A 17,640-nucleotide genomic window follows, 5' to 3' on the forward strand; every position below is an offset into this window, starting at 1 on the left:
TAAACTTTTTAGCTAGCCTTGGACAATCCGGCTTGATATGTACCGACTTCTTGCATTCAAAGCAAGTGATGTTGCTCTTGTCTGCACTTGAGCCGGTTTCACCTTTGTGTGTGAAATATTTCTTTCTCTGACTTGGTTCTCGTTTGTTGTCTTTCTTTGATAGACTTTTTCCTCTTTGATGTTTGATCCACATTCTCTTGAACCTTCTATTGATGAAGGCTTGTTCATCCTCTGATATTTCTTTTGAGGTATCTTCTTCATCAGACGGTTCCTTAGCTTGAACAACTTTGGAACTGTTGGCCTTGAACGTAATGTTCTTCTGCTTCTTCAGTCCTTCATCATGGGCAAGTTCTATTTCATGAACTTTCAGAGATCCGAGGAGATCTTCAAGCTTCAAGGTGCTAAGATCCTTAGCCTCTTGAATAGTAGTAACTTTAGGTCTCCATCTTCTAGGAAGGAATCTTAGAATCTTTGTGATCTGATCAATGTTCTCATATGTACGATCAAGATTCCTAAGACCATTAACAACGGTTTGGAATCTTCCAAACATGTCATCAATGCTCCTATTCTCTTTTATCTTGTAGGTTTCATATTCAGCCACAAGCAAACTGACTTTAGCTTGTCTTACATTTGTTGTACCTTCATATGCAAGTCCTAGAGCTTCTCATACTTCTTTAGTTGTTTCCAGCCCATCAACTTTGTCTAGTTGAGTTTTACTCAATGCACAGAGAAGGAACAGCTTCGCTTTGGCATTGAGTTGGTAATTTTTGCGTTGTGCTTCCGTCAGTTGATCTTTTTTGATAGGTTCTCCAGCGTCATCTTTGTGGACAATGTTGCCATTTTCAATGATGTCCCACAACTTATAGTTTAGGACTTAATGAATAGTTGCATATGAGTTCTCTAGTAAGGATATTCGGTTCCATCAAAGAAGGGAGGTTTGTTGGTGGATGAGCCCGTAGCGATAGCTAGATCTTCTGCCATGGATCTTTACTCTACACTTGTTTAAGATGTTAGTTCTAGAGACTAAGCTCTGATGCCAATTAAGATGCAAGTAACTAACACAAGAAGGGGGGGGGTTGAATTGTGTACTTAAAAATTGCTTTTTAAAACTTAGGTTTTTGAAAAGAATATTTGTTCTCGAAAACTTTAGTGAAACTTTTCGTAAACCGTTTAGTGCAGCGGAAGTATAAGCAAATATAAGCAGACGATTAGCACACAGAGATTTATACTGGTTCACCCTAAACGATTGAGCTACGTCCAGTACTTGGCTACCACCAAGATTTTCACTAGAAAGTTTGTTTGTGAGGAAAAATTCATGAGAAACTAATCATAAAATTAAAGAAGAGAGAGAATTGTAAGTTTTAAATAAGGGTAACTTATGAAAATAAATTTTTCACAATTTATTATTAGTAACTACTTTTATGAATCCTACAGAATTAAGAAAAAGTGATTCACCCTAAGTCCTTAACATGACTCACCCTATAGCCTAAAACCCTAAAAGTTGAATGAGACTCCAGCCTTAGGACGTAGCACCTTAACCAGTCCACATGCTCACAAGACGTCGAGTCTGAAGCATGAAGATGAAGTGTATCTTTACTCTTTCTTGCCAAGTTGAGCACATGTTGCGACATTAGACCCTGAAAGGCTGAAAGGGGGATTGCCAGCCTAAGGACGAGGCCTCGAAGCTAATCTACAATGCAACTACAACATAATACAAAAGAAAAGGAAAGCGCTTATTCCAACTTTGCCTCTATCTTATCTTGCACAAATCCCCACGCATCCAATTGTCCCCACGTCAAGTTGCTTCATGTATCATCATTCATCTGCCTTTATAGTTGTCGTGTGTGATATTCACGATAAATGCATGATTTCATTATGATTGACGTGTCTATCCATCGCTAGCATAGTTGTCAAATCGTCAGTGGAAGGGCTCCAACCAACATGCCTCCCTGCGTTAAAAATTCATCCCCCAACTGTTGTGTCTCGAGAATCATAAACGACATAATTTGCATTGATCACACGTACCTTGTGAGCCCAAAACAACGAGATTTTCATAAAGAACTTGCTAAAACTTTTGAAGACTTTCAATTCATAAATAAGTTTATAATATTATATCTAAATATATGTTTTAGTTTTCAAATGTATTTAAATATAGGTCGATAATTATATAATTTTAAGGTATTGTATTTCTCAATGAATGTTCTCTTAATAATTAATTTTGTATATTGTACTAAAAATATTTCATGCTTTATTTATTTTAAGTAATATGTGGACGTAATATGTATTGTTTCTTATTCAAGTCTTGTGTATAAAAAATAACATCTCACTAAGATAGCTAACTTTGTAAGAATATGGATGTACGTCGTCGCTAAATTGTCGCCATAGAATACCTGTGTTACATAATAGTAAAGAAAATATTAATTTCAAGTATATCTTAGATATGTCATTTCTAATTGTGAACACCTTATTTTGAGTTTTGACTGAGCTCGTTTTATTTTTATTTATATTACAAATGAAAAAGGATGAAAATAATAATAATAATAATAATAAAAGTCTTTTATCCAACAGAGCCTCAAAAACAAAAGAGGAAACATGAAAGAAAGAGGAAACAAAAGAGTGAGCTAATTAAGTTGACTCTAGTCTTTAAGTCTACAAAATTATCCATGTGTTAAAATTTGTATCGATGAGAAAGGTTGAAAAAAACTAGCACACGATGACCCATGAACACCTTCCTCTGGTCCATGTAGTGACATCATCAACCAAGACCAAGTCGCAACCAACATAGGAAAAACGTCCCAGGAACCAGTGGTGGAACTTGGAGAAAAAGTTGAGGGATCTCAAATAAGATTTCAATCCATAAATTAAATATTTTACTTTTAAATAGCTTTTTTTTACTTGAATGAGAAAATTTTATTACATTTGTACATTCTTTTTGTTGAGTATTTTGCTTTGATGAAGTTTATCTTGATGTTGGCTGCATTTTGTCTGAGGTGTTTGATGTGTGACAAACAACATTGTTTTTGTCTGATGTGCAACCGAATATTCTAGGCATCTGGTAGAACATTGTGATTCGGGTTGCTGTGTGATCTTTACGTATGTTACGGGAAGCATTAATTGTGAAGATATGACGGTGATTCTACACTGAACATATCTTATGTGATCTGGAGAATTAATCTATTTGGAGAAATGAGATTAATTCGTGTGGACCTAGTAATTATCATGGATTGGTCCTAGTGTGTTATATTTCAAGATCTTTTGAAGATTTACTTCTGTTTTTACTACATGGACGTTTTGATGTTCAGCCCATTGAAGACACTGACTGAAGAGCATCTATTTAAGTTGATCAAGGAACCCTAGTTGTTGGACGTGGAATAACAGTTGTGTTGCTTATGCTATTAGGGTTTTCTTTGTGAGTCAATTGTTTGAGTATTCTAATCAACTTATGTGCTTCCATTGATTATAGTAGCACTGAGTTGTTGTGTTTCGTTGAGTCAAAATCTCTACATCCTTATTGTACTTTGTGATTCAATCACTATGGCAGTGATTATTGAGAGAAAGTGAGAGAGGCTCTCATACTTAGGGGAAGTACTAAGTAGAAACACATTAGGTAGCGTTTAGGTTGTAAGGCATTAAACAAGGAGTGTTCTTGTAAGACCGGGTGTTCCTAAACTACTAATAGTGGATTTCCTTTCTTGGGTGAAAACCCTCCAGACGTAGGTGACGTTGCACCGAACTGGGTTACCAATTCCTTGTGTTATTTTACTTTGTTGTTTTTATTTCTTAAGCAGCACGTTTAACTTTGTGATTTGTTGTATGCATGTTCTACACAATGTCCTGAATATTATGTAACACATCCGTCCAAGGCGAACAAGAACAGTTGTGATTAAATTTATCACACACACTCATATGTATATTTCAAACTCTCATTTGTCATTGAAAAAAAAATCGGATTGAAATTCATCTTGAGATTGTTTGTTAGATGTACTAGTAATTAGTAATATAAAAATGATTGTTAAGTTTAATGAAAAGGAAAAAAAGATGTAGAAGAAATCTTCAATAAATATTGAAAGAGCAATAAAATAAGAGATTAATTTCTATGCATTGATAATGTAACATTTTTTATATGGTCATTCAATCCCAACCTTCTATTTCTTATTTTAAATACTATTAAATTCAAAATTAATTATGAACTAGCAAAATTGAGGGATGTGATTGAAGGATTGTGTAAAACTTATTTACGCAATCAGTGCATATAAATTAATCTCATAAAACAAATAAGCTTAAATATTTGTTCAAGTCAACTAAGCTTTCGTCAAAAGCTAAAGTGGAACTAGTTGTTAAAAAGCAAAAAATGTCAAGATATTAAAGTGGAGGAAGGCAGGGTTTGAAACCCTTACAAAGAGGCTATAAGCAAATTTCCTACCACTATACCTTATTTAAACATACTTCTTCTACGTATATATAATTAATTGAATATTTTTTTAACCACAATACATTTTAAAAGGTTTTTCCAGCATTTTGGGGGAGGTGTAGCTCCTCCCTGTCACCTAAAAAGTTTGCCAGTGACAGGCAAATGGTTAACACTAAGTACCTAGGCTAAGTATCGCTTACATAGAAAGATTCAGAATCCATACCTGAGAACAATAACTTGTCAGAAAATATTCAAACCACCCACAGCGTCTCTCTGGCTTAAACATCCAGAGGTCAACGACCCTCTACCCTAGGGTCAATCATGAAGCTCAAGGAGAAAGCAGAGTAGGTGATCTAGGTTAGACCCATTGTTCCCTCGACTGCGTAAAGTACATACAGTCCGGTCAATCGAAGGCCTCGTCGCAACCTACGTTGTACCTAGGACAAGCAAAGTTGACTTAACCTAGGATGCTCCAACCTTTTCCCCTATAACAAGGGAGATAAATCAAACTAAAGTAGACACACTTTTGTACCTAAAGAGTTACACTCGAGGCAATGGTGGATCCAAACCGAAATCCAAGGCCTGGTCTCCGCTAAAGTTAACTAACGATAATCTTTTTTAAACGATTTGCATTAGTTTGGCCAACGTTATCGAGCAAAAAATAGCTTATTTTCGAGATCAATGTTAAATTTTGACGCTAAATTTAGCCTTTCTTGTAGCGTAACTCAATTTTAGTATCTAATGATAAAAGATAAATAGATTTAAAAAGTTTGAATCATGTAAAATATTAACAATTTTTTCTAATAATAAGATAAAAGATATTAATAAAAATAAGTTGAATGGTTTAGATTTTTTATTTGATTAAAATAATTTATATATTGGAATAATATAATATTTATAAGAGTATATATATATATATAGTAGATAATAATAGAATGTTGAGTCCAGTTCCGTAAAAAAATGTTGAGTAATGAAGCGGGTTTAGAAGAGAAAACTGGATTCAAGAAACGTGTATGAAGAGTGTGAGTTGTTGAAGGATTCTCAATGCAAGAATGTTGCCATTGATGATGTTTCTGCAACAAGAACCAAGTGGAAGAAAAAATAGCAGCAAACTGCGTAAAATAGAGAAACCAAGGTTGCTAATTCAAGAACTTCAAGAACAGGGACTGAGGAGTACTCTATGTTGAAGAACGAGGGCGACAAAAGAAAGAAAAACATGAAAACCCATTCAGAAACGTGCATGAAGATTGAGAAATGAAGGATTCTCACTACAAGAACGTTGCAATTGATGGTGTTTTTGCAGTGACTACAACTACAAGGAGTACTAGAACAAGAAACAAGTGGAAAATATAGAGCAACATGCGAAAAACTGAGAAACCAAGTTAGCTGATTAAGAACAGGGTCTGAAGAGCCTATATTAAAATGCGATAAAGAGAAGAAGGTGGTGATGATGGAGCGTCATAAGAAGATGCACTGTTGGGTGATCTTGAAGCGGATGATGATTGGAAGAGATGGTTGGACATTCAAACACCCTCTTGATCTTCTTCATAGTAACTCTGATGTTACTCTATTATTGAAGAAGAAGAAGAAGAAGAAGAAGAAGAAGAAGAAGAAGAAGAAGCCAATAATGGGTTTTTGAAAATTGAATCCAAATTGTAAAATTGGTTGGACTCAGATCTTGATCAATTTGCTGATGATATCAGGAATGTGTTCTCTCATGCATTGTTGTGCCCTCCCAAGTGTGAAGTTCACAAAAATGAAAGGAGGCTCAGTGAGAATTTTGAGCTCTCCTGGAAATCTTAGAAGAATAAGTGGGCACCACAGGACAGAAAACAAAAGAGAAAGAAGAAGATTTGAATCAGGGAACTGAATACAAAAGCTGATAGAGTTTCTCAGCCTTGGACAGCTGTTCATTTTTTTTAATTCTTGTCAATGTTATTAAAACCTTGGTTTTTCTGTTCAAAAAAGAAAAAAAAAAACCTTGGTTTTTATTTGTTTCACTTGTGATGTTTTTCTTAGTCTTCTGGGTCATATGTACCATTGATATTGATATGCTCAATTTTGTTAGTGTATTTTTGTTTCTCTGGTTTTGTTCTCAATTATCACTTCAATAAAAATCATTTGCCAATTTAATGTTTTATTTACCTTTCTTACCTGTCTAATTTTAACTTTTAAACTCTTATGAGTTTACGATCCTAGGTAATCAAATCGAGTTAAATCGCAGTAAACTCTCTTTTTCATAAATTTGGGTGATGTAAGACCCAAGTTTTTAAGTTTAGAATAAGTGGAAGAGATTTCCATTTACGATTAGGCTTGATGTATCGTGAAGGAAAAACCTGAACAAGAGTTTATCGAATGAAATAAATTTATGAAGGAGAAAGTTCAGGAAAAGTCTAAGGATTTCATCAAAATCGATAAAAGTTATAGCACGATCGATATACGCTTAAACCTAGGGCAAAAACACTAGTAAATAGCTAGTTTTCACTTAAAGTCACGATGGAAATTAATTCCAAAAATCTTCAGAGAAATGTTAGAACTTCTCTTATTCCTTATACGACAATCGTTTCGAGGCGAAACTCTAGGATCTACGAACGTCCGATTCCAATCATCGGAAGTTTGCCGAAACTAGAACCCTGATAGTTCAAAACCCTAGAATCAACTGACGATGAAGATTTTTTCTATTCGGAGCTTCAAATGAAGATTCTACACGCGTACACCTATTTCTCTTGATGATTTCAATCTTTCTTCAGAAGGAAGTTTTCTCTTCCGACATTCAATGCAAAAAGTAACTTATCGGGTAAAATAGTTTTACACCGACTATGCATTAGTTGCCAAAAATACAAGGAGACCTCATTTTAGTTTTGGAATTCTTTTGCCAAAACATATCTTAGAATTCACGGAGAATGACGCCGGAAAAATCAGATTCGCGAAACTTTCATTTTACCGCGTTTTGCCAACCTCTATATATAGCCAAGAAATGAGAAAATATCACAAAACTTACCCATTTCTCTCAAGGAGGCCGCGAGCTTTGGAGGAGGAGGAGGAGAAGAGATTTTCTTCATTTCTTGCTTGATCGTCGATTAATCAGTTGCTACCCTCCAAAAAGAAAGTTTCGTCCTCGAAACTTAGGGTTCAGTAAAAGCTCCGGATATTATTCCTTGATCTTCTCCTTAGTCACCAATCCAATTAAAACTCGACTTGAGTCTTAATACCTCGTGCATGACCAGACTCATCCCCTTAATCATAAATTCATCAACCACTCATAAGCTAATCACCCTCTTACTATCTAACAATCCATTATTGTCGTCTTCGTCCTCAAAACCTTCCTCACTCAAACCAATTTAAACTCACTGAAATCCCTAACACTTCGCATAAATCGAGGTTTATTCTCTAAAAGATCCAATCATAACTATACCTCAAGTATTCATCTTGATACGAACACTTCCCTTTCTGTAATTTGATCATCCTCCAATCATCCCAATACTTAGTCTCTCGATCAAAACTTGACAAGACTTCATGTCTCACGCGTTCGTGATCAAATCGATTGATCTAAAATCTAAGCCTTCACTAAGTTTGGACCTCTAATATCCTTTAATTCTTCAATACTTCTTAAATGAATATCCATTTCTTAAAACTATAACTCCTTCGCAAGAAAACTAATACTTAACGCAAACTTTTACTTCCAAACTCGACTAATCTTCGATCCAACTCAAAGTGTAATTTCCGGTATTCACCTTAAGTGTCACTATCCCATGTGCCACAACTGTTTTGTGGCATATTTTACTTAAATGCTAGTTTTGTATGCCACAAATCGATTCAGACATTTTTTAAATGTCACAAATGCATCTACCATTGCATTAATCTGAACTTTTAATGGCACCTTGAAAATGCCACGAATGCATCAATCATTACAGGTTATGAAACATCCCCAAATTAACTTTCCCAAGTGAATATTTCATTTTTTTCTTATTCGTAAATATATTTAAATTTAATCTTAAAATCTATAATATGTTGGTGATTAATTAATCCCTAATCACCAAAGTAAGCAGAGAGAGAATAAGATAAAAGAAATATAATGAATATTACAATATTATGCTATAAGTAAGTGCAAGGCCACTCTTCAAAGGTGGTTCTGTCACTCATCAGAAAAAAAAAATTAGAATTACTACTAGGGTTGGCAACGGGCCCTGTGGGTGCGGGTTTGACCATTCCCACACTCAAAACCGAACTTAGCACCCGAACCCAAACCCAAACCCAAACCTAATATGGGTGCAAAAGTTAAACCCAAACCCAATATTCTGGTTGATCTTGGAGCTAGATACCCTTAGTGTATGAAAACACATGCATAGGATGCTAAGCATATCTAAAAGACTTGATTTAGCATTAGCAGATCTTTCAATTGTTCAAACCAAATATATTTGAAGTCATGCTAAAATATAATTCAGATTTTATTATGAGATATACACTTCACAGAGGGAGATAATCCCATACGTTGGAAATGGTAATTTGGATGTATAACTTATTAAGCACTTATTTAATAAACACTTACGTCACCGTGTAAGAGCTTATGTCATAAACGTTTAAATTTAATTAGTTATTTGCGTTTGGATGTACACATTGGAAATAGATTATAGAAAGGTCAAACTCCAGGGGCGGCGTATCCAGGATTTTTCTTTTTGGGGGGCGAGATATAAGACTAAAAAAATCTTCATTGAATATTATATAAACTTTAAATAATAAAAAATAATTTAAATACAAGTGTCTGTTCTTTCATAGTACTAAATTTATCTATTATTGTATCAACAAAGATTTTTTCAACAATTTCTCTCTCGATATATACAACTAATAAATTTATGAAAAGATCATCTTCAAAATTCTAACACAGCAACAATTTTTTTGGAGGGGGAAGGCGAGACTATGACTACAAAAAAAAAATTATATTAAAATACTTCGTCGGTGAAAATTTCAAAATTCTTGGAGCGGCGGTGGTCCCTCCCTAGATACACCCTTGCTGTCAAAGCATTTGGATTGCATCAGAAAATAAAGATTTTCTTGTTTAATAAAACTTATTAGACCATCTGCTTAGTAAATACCAATGTTAAATGTAACACCCCGATTTCGGTGGCGTCACTTTAGTAACCAAAAATCAAATAAAGCGGAAAAGCATATATATATATATATATATATATATATATATATTTTATTTAAATAGAAAGACTTGTCGAAATAAAGACTCAACCCAATCGCGATTAACAGCGACTAATATACAATATAGGTACAGTCCTTGCTGTAACTAAAAACATCGTCACGAGTGTCCTCAAGTGACGGAAAGTAACACCAAGTAACTAAAAGTAGTGCCCGCAGGAAAATAAGTGTGACCCATAGTTAGAGTCATAAGTTTTATAAATACAGTCCTCCAAGAAAGTAAGTCAGCCCAAAACGGCCTCCAAAAGACTTCCTACGTCCGACAAACTCCCTGTGATCCTCATGGAAGGGAATCACACAAAAAGCTAATAGTCGGGGACCTTCCCTACCCCAAAATAAGAAATGACAATCAGAGCTATGACACTAACACCCAACCTTAGTAGGCTCTAAACACCCATACCCTATACTTCCATCATCGACCCTCATCTGGTCATGCATTCAGTCCGGGTCCACGTCGAAGGCTCAGTAGTAGTCATTTCGCTTCGGGTCCTCCCCGAATGACGAAGCATCACGAAACAACTGTTGAGCGTCTGGCAGCAGGCCGACCGTCCAAACACAAACATACACACAAAGCCAAGGCGCGAGGGTCAACTCACAGAATATAATAGATAATACAAACAACATGTGAAGAATAAGGGGGTATATATATATATATGTTGTATACGTACATATAACTTATGTATTGCCTACCCTAAGGTATATACATAGCATATTTATCAACATCAAATCACAAATGACAATTGGATCTTCAACACATCAACAAATATAGTTAGGTGCATGGCGTGTCAATGCAATGTCATGCTCAAAATATGATCCGGATAAAATGTCACCATCTCGATGGATGGGACAAGCCAAGCATCTAGCTCTGCTAAAGCACCTCGCTTTTATGAAGCAGCACACTCCTGTGAAGCAGCACGCTCCTGTGAAGTCCGATCTGAGATCGTCCTTCGGAAAGTAGCACACTTTCCAAGAAATGTATGCATGGATGCAATATGGTTAGCCAAACAAAGAAATGTCCTCACCAAGGTACGCGTGTCTAGCTAGAGTACATTGTCTCTACAATGCCCTAAGGTAAACAAGGAAGTGCTAGTCGCACTTGGTAACTTTCCTAGTCACTTTGGCTCACCGTCTCGATGTTCAACCAAACTGCTCAACGAGCAAAAGAATGCATTTGGCACTCGGTGACTTTTCAAGTTACTTTTGCTCACCAGCTCGATGGCCAAATGAGTTGTTTAACGAACAAGGGGAATGCTGCTCGCACTCAGTGACTTTTCAATTTACTCAAGCTTATCAGCTCGATGGCCGAAAGGCTTCTCAATGAGCAAAGATGGTGCACTCGCACTTGGGGACTTTCCAATCATCCCTGGCTCATCCTTTGGATGGCTAGATAAACCGCTAAAGAAGCAAAAGGTGTTATCGCACTCAAGGTTTTCCTCACACTTAGATTGTCGACCCTTTCCCGTTTCCAAACCATTTTCACATCCTAAGTCTTTTCCAAGAGGTTATCATCATTATTCAAAAGTGTTCTATCTTTGATTAGTGTATTATGAATTTCATTTACAAATCAAGTTCTGGTTTCTTTTGTTTCAAAACTCTATAAGTCGAAAGATCCCAATAAACCCAAATAATTCCCGAGAAGGTATCGATCCTAAAATGGCAATGGCTTAGACCTCAGGTTAGAGCCTGCCTAACATTTCCCAAATCTCGTCATTAGCAATGCATAACATCACGTTTTCCCACACTCCAAAATCATATAATTATGTACTATCTCGAGTCAGTACAACTCAATAGAGCATATGCAAAACATCATCAACTCAGCAGAAATAATGACATATAGCTCAGTTCAATAACAATATCAATATAACAATAATTCAGTGCGGAAATCATAAGACCGAAACCAGTAAACGACCGAAGCCTCTCAGAAAACGGAGACACATGTCTCATATAAGTTCACTCGGCCGAAGCCTCCAGAAAACATTTTCCAGTTCAAAGCAATAATCAACATTCAATACAATCTTCAATATCAAGCAATATTCAAGTCGAAGTTATCGACGCCTACAATACAAATAGCTAGTAAGTAAGTTGCCCTAACCTCGAGTTGTTCCAGTCTCGCGGTGTAGGTCTCCCTCACAAGCTTGTTCAGTCAACCCCAAAGTTTCCACAATTGAACCTTTGAGCGAAAACCACAGAATTCAATCACAATCAGTCAGAAACTCAGCAGACAACAATTACCAAAGTTACACGAAGCATCATAAACTCTGAAGTACGATAATCTAACGTGTTAAGACAAGTTTTCGAAAAAACAAAATTTTCCTCCCCCTATGGAGGTGCTCTCGGCCACACAAACTAATTGTGTGCGCCGATTTATCTTCGATCAAACTTGGTTCCTAGGTTATCATTAGTCGTAACTAAGGCGAATTAAAGCTCGGAAAAATTATCGGATCGAAAACTGTCGTAGGGGTATTTTGGTCAGTGTTTTTAGCTCGAAATTTCAAAATTAGAATTTCGAAAAACAAATTTGATGGGGACGTCACCAACGACGTTTATGACAACTAATGGGTTTTTCGAGCAGAATTGAAACTCGGCGGCAATTCGGCGAGATTCAGCAGAAAACAACCGGATATTCATGCTCTTGGGCATGTAGGCAACAAGTTTAGACACTGAAATCAAGTTATTTGGACAGTTTTATAAAAAGCTCAAAACTTTGAGCACAGAAAGACATAGAGAAAAACGACAGAATTGACGATCAGAAGTAAGGAATAGCATCTATACCTCGAGGTCTACGCATAGCAACGAACGGTGCAACGATCAGGCAAGAATCGGCGAAAATCACTTCCCCCCTTTCTCCTCTCAAGCTCGCGGCCCCTTGGTGATGGTGGTGATGAATTTTTTTGATTTCTCACCTATTTATAGGTGAGGGAAAATTTGGGAAAATGAAAATTTTGCGATTCCGATTTTTCCTGTGCGTTCCTCTGTGAATTCTAAGATAGGTTCTGGCGACAGAATTTCAGAACTCAAAATAGGTTTATTGGAATTAAGACAAACGATCCAAAGTCGGTGTAAATTTATTTTACCCGAAAAACTACTTTTTGCAGTTGATGTCGGATGAGAAAACTTCTTTCTGAAGAAAGATTAGAAACATCGAAAGAAATAGATGTACGCGTGTGAAATCTTTATTTGAAACTCCGAAAAGAAAAAGTCTTCATCGTCGGTTTATTTTAAGGTTCTTGAGCTATCAGGGATTTAGTTTCGGCAAACCTCCGAGAATTTGAATCGGACGTTCGTATATCTCAGGGTTTCGTATCGAAACGCTTGTCATGGAAAGGATTAAGAGAAATTCTAACATTCCTCTGAAGATTTTTGGGAATTAGTTTCTATCGCGCTTTTAAGGGTAGATTAGTCGTTTACTAATGCTCTTGTCCTAGGTATAAGCGAATGATTCTTGCGTCATAAGTTACATCGATTCTAATATTATCCTTAACCTTTTCCTGAACTATCACCTTCATAAATTTATTCCATTTGATGAACTCTTATTCAGTTTTCTTCCTTCACGTTACATCGAACTTAATCGTGAGTAGGAATTTTACCAATTTATTCTAAGCTTAAAAACTTGGGTCTCACATTAAATATTACTTTTTCTTTATGATGTATTTGTGAGTTGAGTTTTGGAGGGGAGGGAAGAGAAGAAGAGGCTTCCAAGAAGCTCTCCCTTTGTTTGTAAGTATTTTAGAATGGGGAAAAGTTTGAGAATTTTTTTAAAACCTCCAAGACTCCGTAAGACCCTTATTTAGTTGTTCTGTGGAGATTCCCAAATTTGTGGTTTAGATGATTGAAACTTGCAATTAAGGAAAAAGCTAGCCTTATTCCTCCTCACTTGCCCTCTTCTTCCCATCAATTTCTTCCTCTTCCCTCCCCTAAAAAATCGCAAACACACCCTTAGAAGGCTTTCTATATATCATCATGTGTCTTCTCACGACCAACCTCATTCTGCTGAAAACTAGGACAAGTGAAGCAATCAGAGTTACTAACTCAACTTGATGAACCTCAGAAGTCAGAACTAAAGTCATCTTAAATTGACTAATTAAATAGTTTTTAAAAAAACAAAGAAAATTTGTATAATTATAATTATATTTTTTGAATATATTTAAAAATTAAATTTAATATGAAATATAAGAATAATCCAGTTAAAACCTGTCATCCTTCTTCACTTTCTCTTTTGCAGTTTTACCCAATGATTCACACCCTTTCTCTCACTTCGTTTTCCGATAACTATCATGCATACAACATACTTGAGAAAAAGGAGTATAATATTAATTACCATTTTATACTCTCACTTAAAATTATGGTATATATATATGTGTGTGACAATTTATAATCTTTAGTTAATATTTAATTTAAATTAATGAAAATACTTTTATAAATTGACACACACACATATATATATATATGTATATTTCAATTTCTCATTTTTCATAAAGAAAAACAATCATTAAAATTCATCTTAAGAGTGTTTGCTAGATGTACTAAGTAATTAACAATATAAAGATGACTATTAAATATAATGATAAGAAAAAAAAAAGATGTAGATGAGATCTTAAATAAATATTTAAAGAGCAATAAAAGAAATAAGCTTAAATATTTGTTCTAGTCAACTAAGCTTTCGTGTTTAAAAAAAAAAATTAAGAGTTCGTTTAACACACCGTATTAGGCATGATAGTATACGCGTATACATTTTTTTTTATAAGCCAATTTATTGCATTCAAAATTGTATAAGGGGTGCTAACTCGAATACAATGAAAAAAGAGCCAGTCAAAGAAGACTAAGTCCACAAAATAAGAAAAACATGATACAAGAAATAGGAAAAAAAAGGGAAAGAAAGAGATGCCAAAACTGTGACAGTAGGCACATTCCAGAAGAAAATAAAAATAAGATGTTCATCCTACTAGCATGCTAATTGCCAATATATAACTCCACAGAAGAAAAAGAACGCAGCAGCTAAGATGTGGAGGCTGTGTTTGGGGAAGAGACAGAAATCCCTAATATGTTTGGGGCTGAAATACAATTTTTATTTTTTATATCATAGTTCTAGGGGCTTTTCTATAATTAAATTAAGTTTAATATCTTAATACTAATAGTTATAAATATTACATATGTAATTGTTTGAGTGGTCCACATCATTTAAGTACCATACCCAAAAAATAAATTTTGTACTAGAGAATTTGCCATTACTTGCTGTGTACCAGAGAAAAGAACTAGGTTTTATAGAAAGGTAATGTGCGCCACATAAATGCGTTTTGGCAATATAATTGAGATATCATTTTCCAGAGTGTTTTTATGTCTTATGTAGTGTTTCATATTCTTTCATTGTTTCTAAAATTCTCAATGATCCCTTTAATTTTTTCTCTTTATTAAATTGTCAATTTAATAAAATATTGTTTGGGTATATAGTCTTAAAATAAAAAGATATGAAATCTAAAAATAAATAAATTTAATGTAAAAAAGTACATTAATAAATTTTCATAAAATGCATAAAGTATTAGTTTGGTTAGTTTGGATTAGGGGAAGCCTAGTTTGAACTATTACGGGACAGGGGAGGTTTTTGGTGGGAGCTAGGGAATGGCTGTTGGGTCTTAGTTTCCCTTTCACTATTTCTGTTTTGTTTGTCTTTCTTTGAACTTGTATTGTTGTTTTTTATCAGGTTGAGGCACCCCACCCTTGTGCTCCAATTAATTTCAATTGGCTTAAAAAAACATGTATATACTTTTCTGAAGGTTAAACACATTATATACTTGAACTGTAAAATGATAATATTCAGACTGTAAGATCAGACCAAGCTAAGAGAAAAGGAAAGTGCTCTTAATAGAAAGAGAAACTGTATAGTAATAATAGTATTATTGACTTATTGTATTGTATCGAATTTAAAGTGCTCTTAATAGAGTGGGTTTAAAACATAACAACTCTCTAACTGAATCTTAGCAGCTCTAACAAACTCTCTTCACAGTTGTAACAAAATCTCTTATCACTTAACTGCAACATAAAAGGAATACTACATCCAATCGAAAAGAGATTAAAAGTCCTCATTCATTTTGAATATGTGGTGCCATTCAAGATAAACATGACAGAAGCTTGCTGATACTCCCCAACACGCTTCTCGAAGAAATTAGTCTTGCCTTGCAGCGAAATGAGTAAGGAGTAACTGATCCGCCACGAACTCAGTATAGACTCATGAGGTCACAATTCATCCCCACTGATGACCCGGGTGTTTAAGTTATTTTTCTAGCTTATTTTTATGCATTTTAATATATTATTTAGGATATTTTAGTCATTTTATGTCACTTTAGGATTATTTCATGCATTTTACTATTTTATGTGTTTTTACCATTTTTCTATAATTTTTATGATTTTTATTTTTATTTATATTTTATTTGGATTTTCGGATTAATATAGGGGAGCTGATCAGGTGCTGATAAAGTGCGGCTGTGACGTAAAGAAGGCAGAGGAAGAATTTTGGTTCTCCGTTTGATTATCATAGGTTTTTCTCTTTCTCTTTGATTATGTCAGGCTAAACTCTTAGTGTTAGGGTGATTGATCTAGTTTTCTTTCAAACTATGTTTTGAACCAAGTTTCAGTTATGATTATGGATTCTATTTTAATTCTTGAATTTCTCCTCTGTTTTAATTGAAACTTTCTATTGCCATAGTTTGTCTTACTATTTTCTATGCAATTGGGAAATTGGTAGAATTTAGGGAGTTGGGGAGAAAGTGAGCAAGGGTCTTTGCACCTTAGGAATAAGGGTAACAAATTGCTTGTGTTTTCCTGAATTGAATTGAACTTCATCTCTAATTAATTAGGATTAGATACTAAGGAATTAGCTATCACTAATTAATTGGAAGGGACATTTATGCAAGGAATTGATAAGTTGAAATTAGGCTTAACACCTTGATAATTAATTGAATTCATAATTATAACTGTTTGGGGAGATACATAGGGAGAGGGTTAACGAAATCAGGATCCCTAGCGCGCTTAAATTTAATTCACTTCAACCGTGTTATTTACTTTCTTTAATTTTATTGCAGTTAAGTTACTTACGAACAACCAATCATATCTTTATTTTTATTTTTATTTTCAGGTCCTTTCATTCCGAATTCGGTTATTATAGAGTATAAACGTACACAGTCCTTGTGGTTCGATCTTTTTATTACTTCGAACAATCTGTACACTTGCAGATTCGCTATCACCCACCAACGCACATGGAAGCGCATCGCACACAAACTCCCTCTCGATCTCCACTGCGTAACACACTATCTCCTTGACATGCTCCTCGCTGAGCTTCGTCTTGAGAAGGGAGTACAAGAGGCACGCGAAGTCGCAGTGGAGGCCCTCATCACGCAAGATGAGCTCGTTAGAGTAAGTGATCCTCGGCATGAGGCCGCGCTTCTTGAGCTAGTAGATAGCGCAGAAGCTACCAGAGAAGAAGATCCCTTCCATGCACGCAAACGCGACGAAGCATTCTGCAAAGGAATCGGAGGAGTTGATCCATTTCAGCGCCCACTCTGCCTTCTTGGCGACGCAGGGGATGGTCTCGACGGCGCGAAATAGGTTGTTCTTCTCATCTGAGTATTTTGGTAGCACCATTGTCATTGGGCCACTTCCTTCCACTAGCACCCTACCCAAGAGAGCTACTACCAAGCCCAAGTATCTTAGCAGCTATGTTTAGGAAGTTAATAATACAGACATGTGTAAGGCTGATCTTAGCCTTGGGAATATACTCTAAATAAGTTGTGCTGATGAGTTGTTGAATTCAATGAGAATTATCTTGAAGTTTTATCCTTTCCTTCTTGTTTTATTTGTCTTCTAGGAGTAGAAATAGTGGTAGAACAGTAGAATCAAGCTACCATTTTGGTGCTTTCATTTGTGTTCTCGATGCCTTCCTCTGATTCTTCCTTGTCTCTAGAGATCCTTGCAGCCATTGACTGCAAGCTCAACTCCATCGCTACAACTTTTCAGTCAGACATGGCCTCAAC

General features: G+C 35.3%; 1 pseudogene; it reads right to left on the reverse strand.

Annotated features, from left to right (window-relative positions):
• Nucleotides 1–15,683: 15,683 nt before the first annotated feature.
• LOC130725070 (ribonucleoside-diphosphate reductase small chain C-like) lies at nt 15,684–17,251 on the reverse strand (annotated as a pseudogene).
• Nucleotides 17,252–17,640: the final 389 nt, after the last annotated feature.

The sequence above is a fragment of the Lotus japonicus genome, chromosome 6 (assembly GCF_012489685.1).
Source record: "Lotus japonicus ecotype B-129 chromosome 6, LjGifu_v1.2".
Taxonomy (NCBI): domain Eukaryota; kingdom Viridiplantae; phylum Streptophyta; class Magnoliopsida; order Fabales; family Fabaceae; genus Lotus; species Lotus japonicus.